Here is a 17,826-nt window from a genome sequence, read left to right on the forward strand (position 1 = left end):
AGCTGGGAGCAGGCGCTCCTGTGCCTCTGAAGCGCCCCTACGGCTGGGAGCAGGTGCTCCTGTGCCTCTGACGGGCTTTCCCGCCTTTGGCCCCAGTTGTTTGCTTGGACATTGTCAAAGTCCTTTCTAAACAAAGCCCCAGAAGAAGCAAAGCAGCCCTGTTTGTACTGCAGCTCAATAGCGGGTTTTAATTTGAAGCAGACCTCCTTGTGGACGGCAGCCGTGGTGCACAGAAGGGGAGCGTCTCGATGTGTCACCAAGCTGTGTGGGGAGCTGGAAACCGACCCTTGCAAGAAGCTCGCCCCTTTTTTAAAATAAGCAAGGCTATTTCTCCTCTAAGCATGTTAAAGTTTCACCCAACCTGTGTTTATCTCCCCAGAATATGCTGCACTCCGCAGAAATGACTATTCTAACGTGACGCAGGTGCCCTTGTATCCGGTGCCGGAACGCCAGCTGCTGCTCCGCTAGTGGAGAGGTCCCCGCTGCTTGGTCTCAGTTCTTGGGTGTTGTTTCTGCCACTGCTCAGATGGTTGTTTCAGGGTCGTGCAAGGTGGGCCAGCTGGGGCCCGGGACGGCACTGAAGGCCACCTGTGGGGCCTGGGGACTGGGGTAGGTAGCTGGTGGAGGCTGACCCCTGCTTGGCCGCTCCTGGGCCGCCAGGACCTGAGTGCTGCGTGGTAGCCTGTCACCGTCCACTTTATTGCATTTTTGTTGATTTTAAAAGTGGTTTGCTTTCAGTGTTTGTATTTGGCTAGTCGATACCTGTATCGGTACAGCTAAGAGTGCTGTTCACAGCATCATCACAGGACTGAGGAAGCAGGTAATAGTGGGCCGCACTGAAAGCTGTGAATGAGTGAATGGCGCTGGCCTGCAGGGAGTGGCCACGGGTCTGTGTGTGAGGAGGGCGCTGTGAGAGTCACACCTGGGACGTGGCTTCAGCTGCCGGCTGTGGACTGTGAGGTGCCAGAGGTCAGCCAGCTGAGTGCTGGCCGCAGCAGCTCGGTGGGCGCCCTGCTGGCTAGGTACTAGGCACTCAGGTGCTTTTCGGGTGTGGACTCGACCCTAGTGGGACCTGTTAGCCGCCCCCCGCCCCCCCCACCATTTTAGAAGAGAGGGAACGGAGGCACAAAAGTGCAGGCAGGGCGCACGGCGGGAAGCACCGGGCCCGGATTCAGATCTGGACAGCTCCCTGCGGTCCTGGGGCCTTGACTCTGAGGGCCCTGACAGGTGGCGAGGGCCCCGGGGTTGACGAGCACCCGGGAAAGGCAGCTGCCTGGCTTTGCCGAAATTATGCGGATGTGCAGGACATTGTAAGGGCGTTCCGTGTAGTAGGGCAGACTTCATTACACAGTAGAAGGGGAAAATGGACTTAGCTTAGGTGGGTTTGGATTCTCCAGTATTCTAATTAAAGAGCAGTCAGTTGATTTGGGGGGTGGGGAGTGGAGGGATGCTGTTTTGAATTAGTGGATACTGACTTGTGTTTTGCTTTCTTTAAAACCGTGGATTTCTAACTCTATTCTGGGCCGTGGTGCCCTGGTTTGCCCCAGAGGGAGTTTCCATTAACCATCCTTTACTAACATCTCAGGTGGTTTCTTTCTTTACCCTCTCACTGCCCCTGGTGCTCACCAATCATTTTCACGTGCTTTGGTGGAGGGTGATGACCAGGATGGGGTGATGGGGGAAGGGCCTTGTGAAAGCCCAGCTCCTGGATCTCAGCGCCCGTTTCCCCTACTTTTTACATCAGAATGAAAAGGACTATGCCTGGTGAGCCCCAGGGGCCCAGATGCTGCTGCTCCCCTTGGCCTGCAGGACGGCCGTCACCCTTGGTATGTGTCATCATAGCGGGCCACTGTGCTGAGACCTGGTTCCACCATGTGCGTGTTAGTGCAGGAGGTTGGGGGAGAGGGTGTGGGTTGATCTGAGGAACAGGAGGGCAGGCTGTGGCCCTTCTGAGAGTCCGCAGGGGCCTTCCCCTCTCCTCTGTGGTCTTGTGACCCATGGGGATCCCGAACCTGGTGAAGAGCGGGCCCCTGCCAGTGACCCTCCATCGAGGTGCCCACTGGGGACGCTGTTTGCTCCCTGGAAGTGGTGAAGAGAACCTGTTTGCTCTGATCTTGTCCTGGTGAAATATTACGTATTTTGAAGTGGATGATGTTTATCTTTGACTTGAGCACTTGATAAATAGTTGTTTGAACTAAAATAACTGGATACACTTGGAGGTTATGTGATCATTTGCCAAACCTCAAAAAAAAAAAAGAAAAGCGGACAGGAAGTGTGCACACTGCAGGCATCTCTGTTACCGGCTCTGGAGAGTTCACTGCCCACACAGACCGGTGCCCACCTTCCCCCTGACCCAGGCTGTTTGCACTGGGAGAAAGCGAGCAGGGTTCATCCAACGACATTTGTGAGTCAGTCAACCATTGAGGCCTGTAGTGGATCATCCCAGTTCCTCTGGAACAAGCGTGGACGACGTACTTCCCTGTTTACTGGTGGTTGGTTCTGTTTACTTGGGTGACACTTTCTGTGTCTGTTTCCCGTCTTGGTGGGTGGTTTCCCAGAGAAGGGCTGTGGAGTGCTCAGCGCTCACATCAGCGAGACGCAGCACCGATGGGGAAGCCGTTGCTGGTCGACGGTGCTGGTGGTGGGTGAGTGCAGCCGCCCCGGTGGTCAGACCACCCAGCCTCCGGTGTTGCCCGTCTCCGCCTCTGCTGGGAGCAGATCACACATGGCCTGTCCGCAGTGCCTCCGTCTGCTCCGCTGTGTCCCTGGCATGCGCTGCCCTTGACTTTATTCCTGGAGAAGTGCACGGTGGAACCATCCGGGTGACAAGCCACACCCATAGAAGGATCAGTTCAGGCAGTTCTGAAACCCTTTTGTTTCAGGACCTCTTTATATTCTCAAACTACCGGAGAGCCAAAAGACCCTTTGTTTATGTGGGTTAGAGCCATCATTACTGTATAGGATATTAAAATTGAGGGCATTAAAATGTTAGATGGGCTGTAATGACCAACATTTAATATATTGTGCTGACAAGAAATCCAGTATGAATATATTTTTATGAAAGCCTTTTTTAATACTAAAAAAAAGGAATAGTATTGTTTCAGGCTTTTGTAACTCTCTTCTAGGTTCACCTTGATAAAAGCAGCAGTCAGTTTGTGCTTTGTGTCTGCTGGGATGTGTTGTTTCGGTTGAAGTAGATGAAGAAAATCTGGCCTCACGCTGGTGTGTGGCTGGAAGGCAGGAGTGTTACTGGTCTTCACAGGTGCTTGTGCATGCTCTTTGCCGCCGCGTCAGAATGCAACAAGTCGGCGTTTCTTCAAAGCTAGCTGTCCTGCAGGATCCCAAACCGGGCCAGGTGCGGCGTGAAGCCGTCTGTAGCCGGGGGCCATCTGTAGCCAGTGGCCGTGTGGCGTCCGTGTCATCACTGGAGGACATTGGATCTCAGACACCGGCCTCCCAGACACAGGGAGGCGCCGTGCTCAGGGACATCACGTCTCTGCTGCGCTCGCCACAGACCCGTAAGTGTTTGGGGGCTTTACGCTCATGGTGGCAAGCACATGTTTGCCACAATTCTAGTTTTCACTTTGAAGTTTGAACTTTATTATTATAGCAAATACTGGCAGCCGTTTTCCTGGAGGGACAGGTCCCAGCTCCAGTCTCTTGAGAAAGGGGTCAGTCCACAGCTCGACCTGGTGTGGTCACTCTTCCTCGAGATCCTGTTGTTCTTAGGGAACAAGCGTTTCCTGTTTCTCTCACACAGATCGAAAAGGCCTGAGGCAGCGCTTCGGGAGGCACTGCTGCCCCTTTAAGCACATGGCCAGGTTAACCGCCTCCTGCTCCTCTCACCGGAGCGTGTCTCTGCTGGTGGACTAGTGACAGCCCAGCTGGGGCGCTGCAGCTGTCCCTGCCAGCAGAGAGGGCGTTTGACGGCTCAGACTCGAGGAACATGGCTTTAACTCCAGGAAGCCTCTCAAAGGGTCTTAGGGGCCTCCCAGGAGTGCCCAGGAGCACTCGGGGAGAACTGCTCAGTTAGGAGAACCCTGCGTTGTGTGGTTTCAGGCTCCTGAACCGTCTCAATTCCAGAGTGTGTAGAGAGACGTTGCACTTTGATGAAGTGGTTTCACGACTTACATGCATGTTTTCATAAAACTACCGAAGAAGTCAGTCTGATTTGGAGTCTGAGTTCTTGTCTGTGCTGCCAGCTGGGACTGCAGCAGGAGTCTGGGGCTGGGACAGACCTGGATGGCCTGTCCGTGGAGCCGGTGTGGGTGGGAGGCTGCAGGAGTGACCGTCTCCGGCGTGGAAGGACACGGGTCGTCCGTTGGTTCTTGGTGAAGGAGCGTGGCTCTCCCTCAGGTCTCAGAGTTCTTTGTGGAAACAGGTGGCTCCCGTGAGCGGTGTCCGTAGTTCTCTGAAACCTGCTTGTGCTTGGAGGAGGTGTTTATGAAAGTTGTCTGTCACGAAAGCCCGTGTTTGCCAGCAGATGCTGATGGTTTTTCCGACGCCCTGAGTACGAGTTGCGTTTGGGTGTCCGTCTGAGAGAGATTGTCAGTCTAGAAGTGCTTCTGTTCCCGGCTGGCATCCAGACTGAGTTTAAAGCGTTTCTGTGGGCCTAGACAAAGACCCTCCCCCTTCCCTGCCACCGGTCCTGCTTGCTCTTCATCACCTCTGTGTTTAAAAGTAAAGGATACTCATAGGTGCAGACAAATGCTGTTCGACTCCACTTACATGAGGATAGTCAAGTTCACAGAGTCAGAAAGTACACTGAGATGCCGGATGGGGGGAGATGGGACGTGAGTGTTGGGGACAGAGTTTCAGCTTGGGAAGATGGAAAACTCCAGAGACCCATGAGGGTGAGAGTTGTACAACAGCGTGAGTGCCCTGGGCACCACAGCCAGCTGCTGTGTGCTGAGATATGGTTAAAATAGTATGTTTCAAATTATGCGACTTTTACCACAATTAAAAAATTTTTTTAATATGCTTGGCAAAAACAGAAAAAATATGCTTTGCCATTAAAACAAGCACGGCGTGTTTCCCCTCCCTCCCCAAGAAGCTGCCCGGAGCCACCCGGCCGGTGTGCTGGCGTGAGACCCATCACCCCGCTGTGTCTCACAGTGCTGGTTGTGGGCTTCTGCTCGTGGCTTCTGACCTGCCCCAGGAGAAGATGGGAGCGAACGGTGCGAGCTACATAGAGGATGTGTTCTAATTGATTGCTGACCAGCAGACAGCCACTCCGAGTGTGTGGAAATTGTTGGTGAAGAGTTAATGCTGACATCCTGCTGTCTTGTCACAAGCCGGGCCCAGGGACAAGGGCAGGAACCTCGCTCTCTGTGGCCGAGGTCAGCACTGCCCCTCCCCCAGCCGCCCTCCGGGCTCCGGGTGGGGGCACCTGCTCTGGCCTGTCCTGGACACCCAGGAGAGAGTGGACCAGAGCAGAGGGTTCCTGCTCTCAGGGAGCTTGCGATCTGGGGGGCAGATGGGCGAGCAGTCAGCGGGTAAAGGGTGCGGGCTCATGGTCAGGAAAGAGCTTCAGACAGCAAGTCCCGCGGGAGTCGGAAGCGGCAGGTGCCCTGCTGGCGCTGTCCTGTGGGCCTGCGGCCGGGGCCCTGCCGTGGTCACGCTGCCCGCTTGGACAGAACCAAAGGTTGCTGGCTATTTATGGAACTCGGTCTACCCCCGGAGCGGCGTCGGGACTGGGATGCCGCCCGGCCCACCTGGCTGCCGGCTGCCCGCCGCTGGCACAACCTCCACACCCCTCCTCCCGCCCCGGCACCTGCCCTCGCCACCCCGCCACCCCTGGACCCAGCCCTCCTGGCCCCCTTGCCTGCGGATGGAAATTCCTTCTTTTCAGGATCTGCTCAAAGTGGGTTTCCTATGAAACCCTGCTGAAACCACGAAACCTGGCTGGAATGCCCTGGTCTCCCGCACAGCCCACTGGCAGCCGGCTTGTTTCCGAGTGTTTGTCTCCTTCCCTTCATGTTGTAGGCCCATCTCCCCCACAACGTGACTGGCCAGCCTGTCAGGGAGCCGTGGTCCTGCTGAGCTGGTCGATGGGGTCTGGAGGGGTCGGTCCCAGCAGGTGGTGCAGGTGGGGTGTGGAGGGAGGCCCAGTGCAGCGCGAGGTGCCAGGTGGATGGGAGGGGCAGAGCATTGGACGCGGGCGGACAGACAGACCTGGTGCTGAGCATGGCTTTGTGATCTGCATCTTGGCCACGCTGGTCCTGCGTTGGGGACCCTCCTTGAGGCCATAAAGGCACCCGTTGAGGCGTCCAGGCCTTCAGAACGCTCTGCTCTCTGATTCTGCGGGTGACCCTGGGGTCGCTCTGGAGCAGTAAACCTCGCTCCTGCTCCCATCCTGCCCCTTTAGCGTTTAGGACGCCTGGCGTTTTAGGGCTGGTAGATGGTGGGCCGAGAGTGCGGGACCTGCTGGTTTTCCTGGCACCCGTGCCTGCCTGGGTAGCCCTGAGCCACTCCACTTGGTGAGGTTTCTGAGTGACCCTGTGTGCTGCCGGCCGTGACCTGCTCTCTGCTCGCGTTGCGCCGCACCCAGCCTGTGGGCAGCCAGCCAGGCCCAAGCCGCTCCCGGGAGAGGGATGGAGGCCGTGTGTTGGGGTCTCCACTGACGACTGTGGGGACGACGATGAGAGGGGCTGCATTGTGTGCCCAGGGGCCGAGCAGGGCGGGCTCCGGAGGGGGCTGCAGAGAGGCAGGAGGTGGAGTCAGTATCATGAAAGAAACGGCTAAAAACCTGTGTTCCGATCGGCTATCTCTGTCCTCTATGACATGGATATTCAAAAAGACAACAGGCTCATTTTCTCAAGATGCAGCTCTCAGAGCCCCAGGTGAGCACTGCTTTCACCTGTTGTTGTTGAAGATCTGAAGACCCTGCCAGAGCTGATGGCCTTGCAGTGAGTGTGTCTCCACCAGAGACCCCGGAGCGGGGTGCCGTTCCTCCCCACGGGGCTCAGAGCTCGGTGCTGAGAAAATGCGTGCGTGCGTTGTGTGTGCTATAAAATATATACGACATAACATTTGCCATTTTAAAGTGTACCGTTCGGGGCCTTAAGTGCATTCAGAGTGTCTGCAAACCGTTGCCTCTTGCCTCGGTCCAGCACGTTCGCACCGCCCCGAACAGAAGCCCTGTGCCCACAGCCCTCAGTCTTCCATCCCGTGTTCCTCCAGCTGCTGGCAGCTGCTCCTCTGCCTTCTGTCTCAGGGTGTGTGCCTGAGTGGACATTCCATAGGAGTGGAACTAGCCGAGAGCTGGACTTTGGTATCTGGCTTCCTTTCAGGGTTCATCCAGGTTGTAGCAGGTGTCAGGCTTCATTCCTCTTTATGGCTGAACAGTATTTCACTAGGAATGGACCACCTTTTGTTCTATCCACTCATTTGTTGATGGAAATTGGTGTTATTTCCAAACGTTAAATTTTTGAATCATACGATTCTTAGTTTGCCATGCCTCTGAGCCTTGCCATCCGTAAGCGTGTGTGGCTCCCGTTGGGGGCTCGCCTTGCGCGGAGCTGGGAGACTGCTGCCACTGGTCCCAGTTTGCTCTGTGGGCTGGGCGGGCAGCTGCAGGGGCCTGCTGGTGGGCCCCCTGAGCCCCTCCTCGGGGACTGGGAGCTACCTGATTCCTTCAGGCTAATTAAACCTCGGCTCAGGTTCTTCAGTGTTGCTCCTCGTGTGTTGCCAGGGGGAATCGTAACCTTACTTTCAGGAAACCTTTCTGGGCTGTAAGGTGCATGTTTGTTTTTGTCTTGTTGCTCGCACCGCACGGTGTGTGGGATCTTAGTTCCCTGACAGGGGTCAGACCCACGGCTCCTGCAGCGGAAGCGCGGGGCCTGAAACGCTGGACCGTCGGGCAGGTCGCAGCTGTAAGGTTTAAGTCAAACTCCGTGAGCATGACTAAGCTATAAGCACGAAAAAGCAATGTATTCTGCCTAATTTATCATATTGGTCATAGTGTATTCCAAGACCTGAAGGCCGGGGGTGTTAGACAGAGTGGGGAGAACAGTGACTTTTGACACTTGGCCGAGGACCTCCACGGGCCTGGAGGTCTCCCCTGCCCGAGGGGTCCTAGTGTGCCCGCTCCCGTTCTGCCTCTGGGCCGGCCGGAGGCCTTTGAGCAGGCTTGCGGCTTCTGCTCCCTCCAGAAAGGTTCCCGTCACTTAACTTCACCGGCCGTGTTGGTCACTCATCTCCCTGCTCACGCTTGCCTGCAGGAGGAAGCTGTGGAGGCCCGTGAGCCTGGACTGTGCGCAAGGGTGCTGTCGGCTGGTCCCAGGGTTCCCGTTGGCCTGGCGGCTCCAGTACTGCCACGTCGTCCCGGGAAGTTCAGGGCAGGCTGTGCCCCTGAGGTGGGCGGGACCCCAGGTGCAGGCCATCAGACGCCCCTGCACGGCTCTGCGTGGAGACAGTTTGGCAAGACTGCCCTGAGCGAAGTTCTGCCCCGCACGTCCGTTTGTGTGAAATGCCTGGATAGGTGGAAGGCTGAGGCAGAGCCCATCAGTGGCCCCTAGGGGACAAGGGTAGGTGGGGCAGGAGGAGGCTGCTTAACGGGCATGTGGCTGCTTCTTGGGGTGATGGAAGCGTTCTGAGAATGTGTGATGATGGGTGCAGAATGTTGTGAATGCGCTAAAAGGCAGTAAATTGTACATTTTAAATGGTTAGGATGGTAAATTTTATGTTGCGTTAATTTTGATGTGATTAAAAAAACAAACCCCACCTTGATCATTTCATGCATATTCATGACCCCGGATTCCCATATGTGGCCTTGAGCTCGGAAGCACCAGCACACTCGGCCTTGAAGGATGCCTTTTTGATTCCTGACCAACCAAAAATGACATTTGGGGTTCCACCATAAGCTCAGAGGGGTTCACCAGCATGCAGGAGACCCCGACCTTGCCTTGGCCAAGCTGCACAGGGCACTGGGTGTGCCCGGAGGTCTGGCGCGGATGGGAGAATGCCATGATCGTGTCATCTCAGGGTGGGAGCCTGCACTCCGCACCTGGCACCGTGCACAGTCCAAGCCACGGGCCAGTGTCATTCAGCCTTTTTCAGTCTTCTGAAAAACTCAGAAACATATTTCTGGTATGTTTTAAATTGTGAGCCTCTTTCTCTTATAGAAGAATTGATTAAAGAGACCCAACAGTCCTGTCTGATTTTCAGCAAATTTACTCCTAATTAATTATTCTGACTCAGAAAGACTGTGCCTCTCCAGGATGCCACCGTTTAGAAGTGAGGTCTCAGATATCTGGTTATGCAGATTGGGGGGGTTTCCGATTTCTGTCGTTCGGTGAATTTGCTTTTACGTGTCCCCTCAGGGAGTTGTGTTGGTTCCAAGTGTGGGGATTACAGATGAATTAGTGCTCGGTTGAATTGGATTCAGCCGTGAGTATCAGCCACGGGAGCCTTGCTTAAAGGGTGCAAGGAAATTTTATTTCTTAAAGCTAAAGCTTATTTAGTCTTTTCAGATGCTCTTCTTGGTATAAGGACATTCTGGGATTTGTTTGGTAATAGCATTGTGATGTTTGCTCTTCAACATGTGCCTTGTTTTATTAGCATTCAAGTAGCATTTCTTTTCGAAGTGTTGGGATTGTAAGTTAAAACAAACATCGGAGCATTCTTATAATAAAATCTGAGTTGAAACGCTTGGTTTCTAAATCTGTCGCTAAGAAAGGAAGTATTCTTTTGCTGTATCGCCATGGCAGTGTTGTACACATGACCCTGTAGATTTCCCAGCCTGAGAACATTCTGATATGTAACAAGAAACCATGTTTTATAGCAAAAAAAAAAAAGATATAAAGAGAGGCTGAAGTTTTTCCTTCGTAATGTTTGTTTTTAACCTCGGTTTTACTCTATTGAAAAGACCCGTGTTCATAGTGGAAAGCACAGTGGCGGCAGAAGGTGTATCATTAGTTGGGGCATGTGCAGCCCTAACGAGACCCCAGCATCACGGCTCCTGCCGGAGTCCAAGCCTGTGTGTGAGTTTCCAGGAGCGTGTGGGCTTCCCGCTCTGTCCCGGGGGCCAGGCTTAGTGTGTCTCTAGCCGGGGCAGCCAAGGGGCCTGGAGGGGAGGTCCACGGGGTTCCCAGGGATCCACCCACAGCCAACCTCCTGCCTACACACTAACCCTCCGCTGCCTGCACAGACCGTGTGGCTGGGCAGCATATGCCCACGTGCCAGAGAGGAGCAGGCAGCCAGGCCGTGGCAGACAGCCAGCAGACTCCGCCATGGTGAGGGAGTGAGAAGGAAATGAGACGCTACGTGAGCTGGTACATCAGGCCACTCTGGCCCTTCAGCCTGCTCTCCGCCACGTGTTGCCCTGAGTGCTGGGTGCGCCTGGTGCAGGGAGGACTCACATGGAGCACGCCAGGCTGCGGACACTGTAGAGGCCGCTAGAGTGGGAGGGGGTGGCGGAGCAGACGCTCCGCTGTCTCTAGCCAGGCGGTCAGCAGTGTCCTCTCTTAAGAAGGTGACACCTAAACGAACACGTGAAAAAGTGAGCAAGCCACAGGGATCACCAAGGACAAGGTTTCAAACAGACGTGACGGGTGCAAAGGCCCTGGGGCAGGAGCCTGAGGGGCAAAGAGGGGAGACCGGCCAGGGCAGCGACAGGACTGTCCCTCTGGTTGAGGTGGGGGCCGCTGGGGGTTTGAGCCGCCGCACTGTTGGCCCTCCAGTCTGCAGCTGCTGCGTGGATATGGAGGGGCCCTGTTAGGACTTGTAGGGGCATCCGCCGGAAGGTGACGAGCGGCGGCTGGGGCCAGTGTGCCAGCAGCAGAGGTGGCGAAGCTGCAGGCACCTGCGCGGTGCAGCCCTGAGAGTTGGGGCGGCTGGCGGCGGTCGTGGGCCAGGTGTGAGGGGCAGGGACGGGGCACCAGCGCTCTGGCCTGTCGTGGGCCAGGTGTGAGGGGCAGGGACAGGGCACCAGCGCTCTGGCCTGGCCTCACGACTGAGGTGAGGACGCGGGCTGGGGGTGGGTGTTTGTTAGCCATGCAGGGTTCTGGTGACCCTGCCAAGTGGGTTCAGAGGGGTTGGGGGAGCGTCAGCAGAGGTTCCTGGGGAGGGCGGGGTGGGCAAGTGCCATCAGAGTCCAGGGGGCCCATCCTAGCAGAGGTGTTGTGAGGGCATCAGGGGGCTCGGGCGGCGTGGACCAGGGAGCGGTCCGGCGGAGGTCAGAGTGCTGGCAGGGCAGCTGAGAGGCCGCAGGGGCCAAAGCAGCAGCAGGGAGGGGAGCTGGCGGAGAGCGTGGGGCTGTCGGGGGCGGGGGCTGCCTGACTGGAGAGGGAGGCGAGGAGCTAGGGGGAGATGAGCGCGTGGGGCCAGCTGGTGGGCCGCGGGAGCAGGGAGTGGGCGCCAGAGACTGCTGCTGCCCCTGCCGTCTGTTGGGGCTCGCTGAGGACACCCTGCACGTCCTTCTTTAGAGGACGTTCCTCTGCGGCACGTCTGTGGGCTGAGGGCCGTCCTCTTTCAGCACGCTGATCTTCCTCTTCTGCGGCCGTCGGCTGGCCTCACCTCTGGTCTGTGTCTCTCTCCAGTGTCTTGCCTTTTCTCTGTCTTGTTTAAGATGGGAGTGGGCGCAGTGTGAGCTGGGGGGGCGGGGGCAGGGGGTCATGGCTCCGAGAGGAGGAGGGCTGGGGGAGCACCCCGACTGTGGCCACTGGTCTGCAGGGTGGGGGTCAGGTGGTCCCGGTGAGCTTCCCCCCCAGCCCTGTTTTATCCTGATGGCAGGCGAGGGGCACAGCCTGGGCTGGGGGTGCTGTTGGAGCCCTCTCTTAATGGCAATTATTCCCTCTGAGGAACCAGGAGCTGGGGGCAGGTTGGGCGGCAGGGTGGAGGTGCCCAGATGTGGGCAGGCGTGAGCCGCAGGTGTGCACAGAGAGGCCCCAGGAGGCTGGCGGCCGCAAGGGGACCCTGGGACCCACTGACATGTGGTTTCTGTCCCCTCACCCCAGGCCCGGTGAGGCTAGCATTGCATCAGCATCGGTCCTGGGTGGCAGGGGACCTGCTTTCTGGGAGCTCACTGTGCCCTGCAGACGTCCTTCCTGGGCACGGCCTCCCGGCCTCCCTTGCCTGGCACGGAGGGCTCTCCTAGCTCTGGGCTGTCTGTGCTGTCCACCGCTGTCCCCTGGGTCCTGATCGGGAAGGTGGCCATCAGAGAACCCCCTTGGCTCCACGTTCTCCACGTGTGCTTGAAGATCCACACGTCCCTGCAGGTCTGAGGCGCAGGAGGCGCTGCTCAGAAGTCAGTGCTTGCCCCAGCGTCTGGTGCTGTGGACTCACTGGGTTGGGGTCTGGACTGGGCACGGTGCGGGGGTCTCTGCTCTGCAAGGCCTTGGCTGTAGGAGGGTGTGGTGGCTCCTCACTGGGCTCCTGGGGGCCCGGTCCCCAGGGCCAGGACTATCTGGGGACCTCCCCTCTCACATCTGGCTCCTGGGCCGGAGGGCTGACCTCTGCCGGGCTGCCCACGAGGGGCCTCTCTCCTGGCCCAGGCTGGTTCCCCTGGGCAGTGCGTCAGGAGGAACTGTCTGGACAGCTGACCTTTCCAGAGGGGGCGGGAGCTGCCTGGCCATGGTGACCCCGCTCGCCATCCCCGTGTCGTTTCCGCTTCACTCCTCACAGCTGGCCCAGGCTCATAGGCTGGGGACATGGACCCCACCTGTATGTGTGGAAGGACTTGGCTGTTTTAAATCAGCTAGTGTGTTGTCCTTCTGAAAACTGCAGGCTTAAGCGGCAGCCTCGCAGTTGGCTGTGTTGTTGGCGATGGCCGTTGCATGCTGGGAATTCCTCAGCGATGGGGAGGCGCTCGGGGGGGCCTGGTCCCTGTGCTGAATGGCAGCAGGAACCCCTCGCCCTCCCAGATGGCCCGGCTCCTGAAGTCCCGCCTTGCTGCAGGCTGTGTGACCGGAAATGTGAGGTGCCTTCCGGCCAGGCCTGCTAGCAGCCTCTGCCGGGCTCAGCGGGGCTCCCCGCAGAGGGTCAGGCCTCGAGCCTCTGCAGCGTCCCCATGTGAGACGCCCCCCGAAAGCTGAACGAGAGGATGTTGCCCGGATCTTTTAGACCCCGTGGTGTGTGCTACAGGGGTCTGAACACAGCTCCTCCATCACCATGAGACCGGGTGGCGGCTGTTGCTGAGGGCAAGACTAATTAATTGAAATACCTTTCAAGTCTGATTATACCGGCTCCTCTTTTTGCCTTACAGGTGGTGCTTGTGAGTTAACTTCCCCAGTCAGCAGGCTCTCACATGTTGGGATGTAGTGTGTCCCTGCAGGCTTGTTTCCAGCAACCCTGCACATTTTCAGTTCTAACGGCATCTGTGGATTCCGTCTCGACTCGGTGTTGGTGGCCGTGTCACCCGCGTGGGGCAGTTCTGTGTGTGTTTCCAGTGACACTGCGTGTTTCGTTTTCCTTCGTTACCACACCTCCCCAGCTCTGTTCACGTGGCGATTGCAGGCCTCGTGGTTTGGCTCTGTCCTCAGAAGAAATGCTTTGCTGTGGGACTGTGTTCAGCTGGCTTTTTATTAGATGATTGTTACTGGGTCCAGGAAGTCCCACGTGCTAAGTTGGAAGGCGCTTTTGGCTGTTTTGTTTGTTTTTATTTTCTAAATTGTGAGAGGATCTTGTTTTCAAACGAGTGAAAAGTTAAAATAAGCCGTAGAAAGAACGTCTGTGTATTGCCACCCAGTTCATCAAAGTAGCTCTTAAACAGTTCAAAGTGCTAGGGCCGCTTCTATGTGTGTCAAACGTCTCAGTCAGGGGCTGCTGCCTAGACCTTCGGGCCGTGTGACCTCAGCACCCCGAAGCTGCCGATTCCCTGGGCAGAGGCAGCCCCCGTGGCCGCATAGCTGTGAGTCTCTGTGCTCCTGGCTGACTGGGGTCTTCGTTGTCAGCGGGGGTGTGAAGCCTCAGAATCACGCGGTCTTGCCCCTCAAGCCCCAGTGTGTCTCCCTACTAGTTGGGGGGCCCTGATTGTTCATTTCAGCGCATCCCATTATAAGAGGGAGCCGGCGATGGGCACTTTCATAAATCTTAGTTCCGGTTGAGAAAGGGAGTCCAGTGCACTGCCACACGTCACACGGCAGGTGCTCAGTAGGCAGCTCGCCCAGACACGGGGTCGCTTGTCAGCGGGAGGACGGGCGTCGTGACAGGTGCTGGGCTACGACTCAGGTCCAGTGGCTCTCACCCGGCATCGGCACGCCAGGTCCGACAGCGTGCTGTGGTGGCGGCGTGCGTCAGCCTGTGGGACGACAGGCAGCTCGGCCTGCGAAAAGCTCAAGTGCCGGGTAGGATGGACCTGGACTTGGACACACAGCGCGTGGAGAAACATCCCGAGGGGAGAGGTGGCCTGGGTGAGAAGGCGGAGCAGACGTGGAGTGGTGGGAGGTGGTCTGTCTGCAGGGCTCCCAGTTCCAGGGCAGGAAGCGAGGAGCGGCTCACGAGAGGGTGAGGAGCGGAGCAGAGAGCACACGTGCTCTCGGCGGAGAGTGAGGGAGGGCTGGGCTGCGTGCTGGGTAGAGCGGTCTAACAAGGCAGAAGGCTGAAGAGGAAGGAACGTGAAGTCGCCCCAGGTAGAGGTGTCAGTGGTGTTCGGTGTGACGGTTGATCAGAGGGAACTGCGGTGCAACGTCACATCTCTGGGGACCAAGCCAAAATTCTGACCTGCCGAGTCCTGCTGCCTCGGTTACAAGACAGTTCTTTTTGGCGCAGTGACTTCGGAACATCCGGCCATCGCCCCTGAAGTCGCCTTCCAGGTAGGGATGGGGGTCAGACACGGACACCCTGGCGTTGGTCCCTCCCCCGGTGTGGCCGCGCTGGGTGGCTGAGCCACGTTGTGGGCGCGTGGGGCTGTCCCTCCTTGTCCCTCTTCCTCTTCCTCCTGTGCTGGACCTCGCAGAACAGTTGACGTGGTGGTGCAGCCTGGGCATCCAGGGCTACCTGTCAGTTCCCCAGATGGGCAGGTGACCTGGCATCTTGGTCCTGAGTGACATGGGCGTGTGTCAGCAGGCAAGGGGGCAATGCTGACTGGTGGGTGGCGGAAACAGACATTTACTCTTTTCAAGGCAGGCAAAGGCTGAGACCTCACTCACAAGCCCTGTGGGACAGAATTGAAGCTTTTCATTCTTGATGTCATTTTTTCCTTCCTGGTGCTTTTTCTCTTATCATTCATCAGGCCTCACCAGTAGTGCTGAGAGATCAGGTTTTCATGGATTTGCATTATCTGGAGGTGTGTGGATGCTCCAAAATTGAAGTTAAGGCTTGATGTCAGGAGGCAGTTCCCAGGGAAGAGGCCCTGGCACAGAAGCTGGTCAGCGGCCAGGCCCTCAGTGGGGTTGGGAGGAGGGGCGGGATGGGGACCAGCCCCTCTGCACTGCTGTGCAGAAAGCAGTGCTACCCGTGGGCCGCCACCTGCCGGCCGTGTCGCCGTCCCAGCGGGCTGAGCGCTTCTCTTGGACCCAGCCACCACCACCACCACCACCACCCCCCACCCGCCCCCGTACAGGTCATGCTCCCCAGGGCAGGCCTGCGGCGTGGGGATCCCCCGGTACCACATGCAGACCTCAGATGATTTAGCCTCTGTGGCTGGAGAAGGGGGATCCCAGCCTGAGTCAGCAGAGCCCTGAGCGGGGAACAGGCTCGCCCCGGGCGCTGCCAGCCACGTTCACAGATGGGCAGTACCAGCTTCCGAGAGGCTTTTTTCTCATGTGCGGTTCCAGTACGGGTTCTGTATCTGGGATGGAAAACCCAGACTGTGGCCTTAATCTTGTGTTTCAGATAACATGTGCACAGGCAGCTCTGGGGCCTGGGCGCCCCGGTTCCCACCCTGCCCTGGACAGTGGGTGTCCTTTGGCAGCTCCCCAGGCACTGCCCCCACCTGGGGTCCTGCCAGCCTCCTGGCTGCAGAGTGAGGCAGTGGTGGCCTGTCTTCCAGATGATGGAGCCGGGTGCTTGCTGCCTGCCGTGGGCAAGGAGCTCCACCTGCCTGTCTCCCTCCATCCATCTGTAAAACACAGATGGGAATCTTAACCGGCCTGCTGCAAATCCTGAATTAGGGAAGTTTAGAATCAATGTGGACGTCTATCAGATGGGGGGTAACGATTGCCTACATCTTCTAATCAGTGTTTTCCCCTAATAGATATAAGGCACTCATGTACAGAATACAGAGGCATAAAGACCAATCATGGTATGACCACTAGGGAGTTATCACTGTTAGTGTTTTGTTTTAGGATCCTTCCATCAGTTTTGCTTCTCATACCCCCGGGGTGTGTGTATGCGTGCGTGTGTGTGTGTGTGTGTGTGTGTGTATGTGTGTAAATAGAGGGCAAATGCAATTTATTACATCAGACGCTGTTTTGGAACTTTCTCCCACTTGGGCGTTGTTCCATGTAACAATTGTAGATGAGTGGTAACAGGAAATTACTGTAGTGGTATTTTACGTCATTGTCAATTTTATGATTTTGATTCTACGATAAATGCTCTTAGGTATAGACTTCCCTGGTGGCTCAGAGAGTAAAGCGTCTGCCTGCAAGGCGGGAGACTGGGGTTCGATCCCTGGATTGGGAAGATCCCCTGGAGAAGGAAATGGCAACCCGCTCCAGTACTCTTGTCTGGGAAATCCCATGGACAGAAGAGCCTGGTGGGCTGCAGTCGACAGGGTCGCGAAGAGTCAGACACGACTGAGTGACTTCACTTTCACTTTCATGAGTGTTTTAGAATAAATACCTAGATGTTGAGTTACTAGATCAAAAGGCACATGATTTTAAAAGATTTCTGAGACAACCCTTCAGAATCACCTAGATTGGATGACAGTGATTTTTTTCCAAGTGCTAATGAAAGCCAGATTGACAAAAAATTACTGTTTTGTTTGTTTTCCCGTTTCTTTGACTAAAGGCTGCATATATTTCCTATGCTTTTTGGCTGCTAGAGTTTTCTGTACACACTATCCACTCATAGATGCTGCCCATTTTCCAATAGTCTTTAATCCTTAGAAACTTAAACTCTGTATCCAGGTTTATGCTTTCCCTGGTGACTCAGTGGTAAAGAACTCACCTGCCGATGCAGGAGACTCAGGTTTGATCGCTGGGTCGGGAAGATCCCCAAGAGTCAGACACGACTTAGCCACTAAGCAACAATCCAGGTTTATATTTTTAGGTTTGTGAATTTATCATGTCTAAATTTTGTGAGTCTATCCAGTGATTCCCTCATAGCTCAGTCGGTAAAGAATCTGCCTGCAATGCAGGAGACCTGGGTTGGGAAGATCCCCTGGAGAAGGAAATGGCCACCTGCTCCAGTATTCTCGCCCTGAGAATCCCATGGACAGAGGAGCCTGGCAGGCTACAGTCCATGGGGTCGCAAGAGTCTGACACGACTTAGCGAATAAACTACCTACCTACCTATCTAGTGATTAGAGAAATCTAAAAAATTTCATGTAGTCAAGCTTGCCTCTTGTGACCTCTGCCTCCCATCCTATAATTATAAAAGGTTATTCAATTTTAATATATGTCTTTGGATGTTTTCGTTTCACTTAAAGATGTCTGTTTACAGTTGGTGCCCATTTGGAACTTACTGTTAATAACGTGTAGAAGCTCGCCTATGTTTTTTAACATCCGGGAAGCTGTTCTTGTCCTCCTGTCCACCTCATGGATGTGCCACCTCCGCCCGCCCTGACCTGTCCTGGTGGCCTGCTTACAGCCTCTCTGTGCGTCCCCACCTGCCCCCCTTCTGAGGAAGACCGCCCGAGAACAGGGCCGTCAGGGTGCTCGGGAGACGCTCGAGAAGGGCCACGAGCACCGTGCATGGCCAGCTCACACGTCCGTCGTGTGGCTC

General features: G+C 56.3%; 1 protein-coding gene across 2 annotated transcripts in view; it reads left to right on the forward strand.

Moving 5' to 3' along the window:
• The window catches only part of AGO2 (argonaute RISC catalytic component 2), an 82,270-nt gene that overhangs the window by 14,838 nt on the left and 49,606 nt on the right, over positions 1-17,826 (forward strand). The window contains exon 1 of one of the 2 annotated variants that reach the window (XM_052652003.1): positions 14,341-14,445. The exons of the other annotated variant lie outside the window; for it this stretch is intronic. The gene's annotated coding sequence lies outside the window, so the exon portion shown is untranslated. Of the gene's footprint in view, positions 1-14,340; positions 14,446-17,826 lie in introns of those variants that run through there. 2 annotated transcript variants of the gene reach the window in all.

This window comes from Budorcas taxicolor, chromosome 14 (assembly GCF_023091745.1).
Source record: "Budorcas taxicolor isolate Tak-1 chromosome 14, Takin1.1, whole genome shotgun sequence".
Classification (NCBI taxonomy): Eukaryota; Metazoa; Chordata; class Mammalia; order Artiodactyla; family Bovidae; genus Budorcas; species Budorcas taxicolor.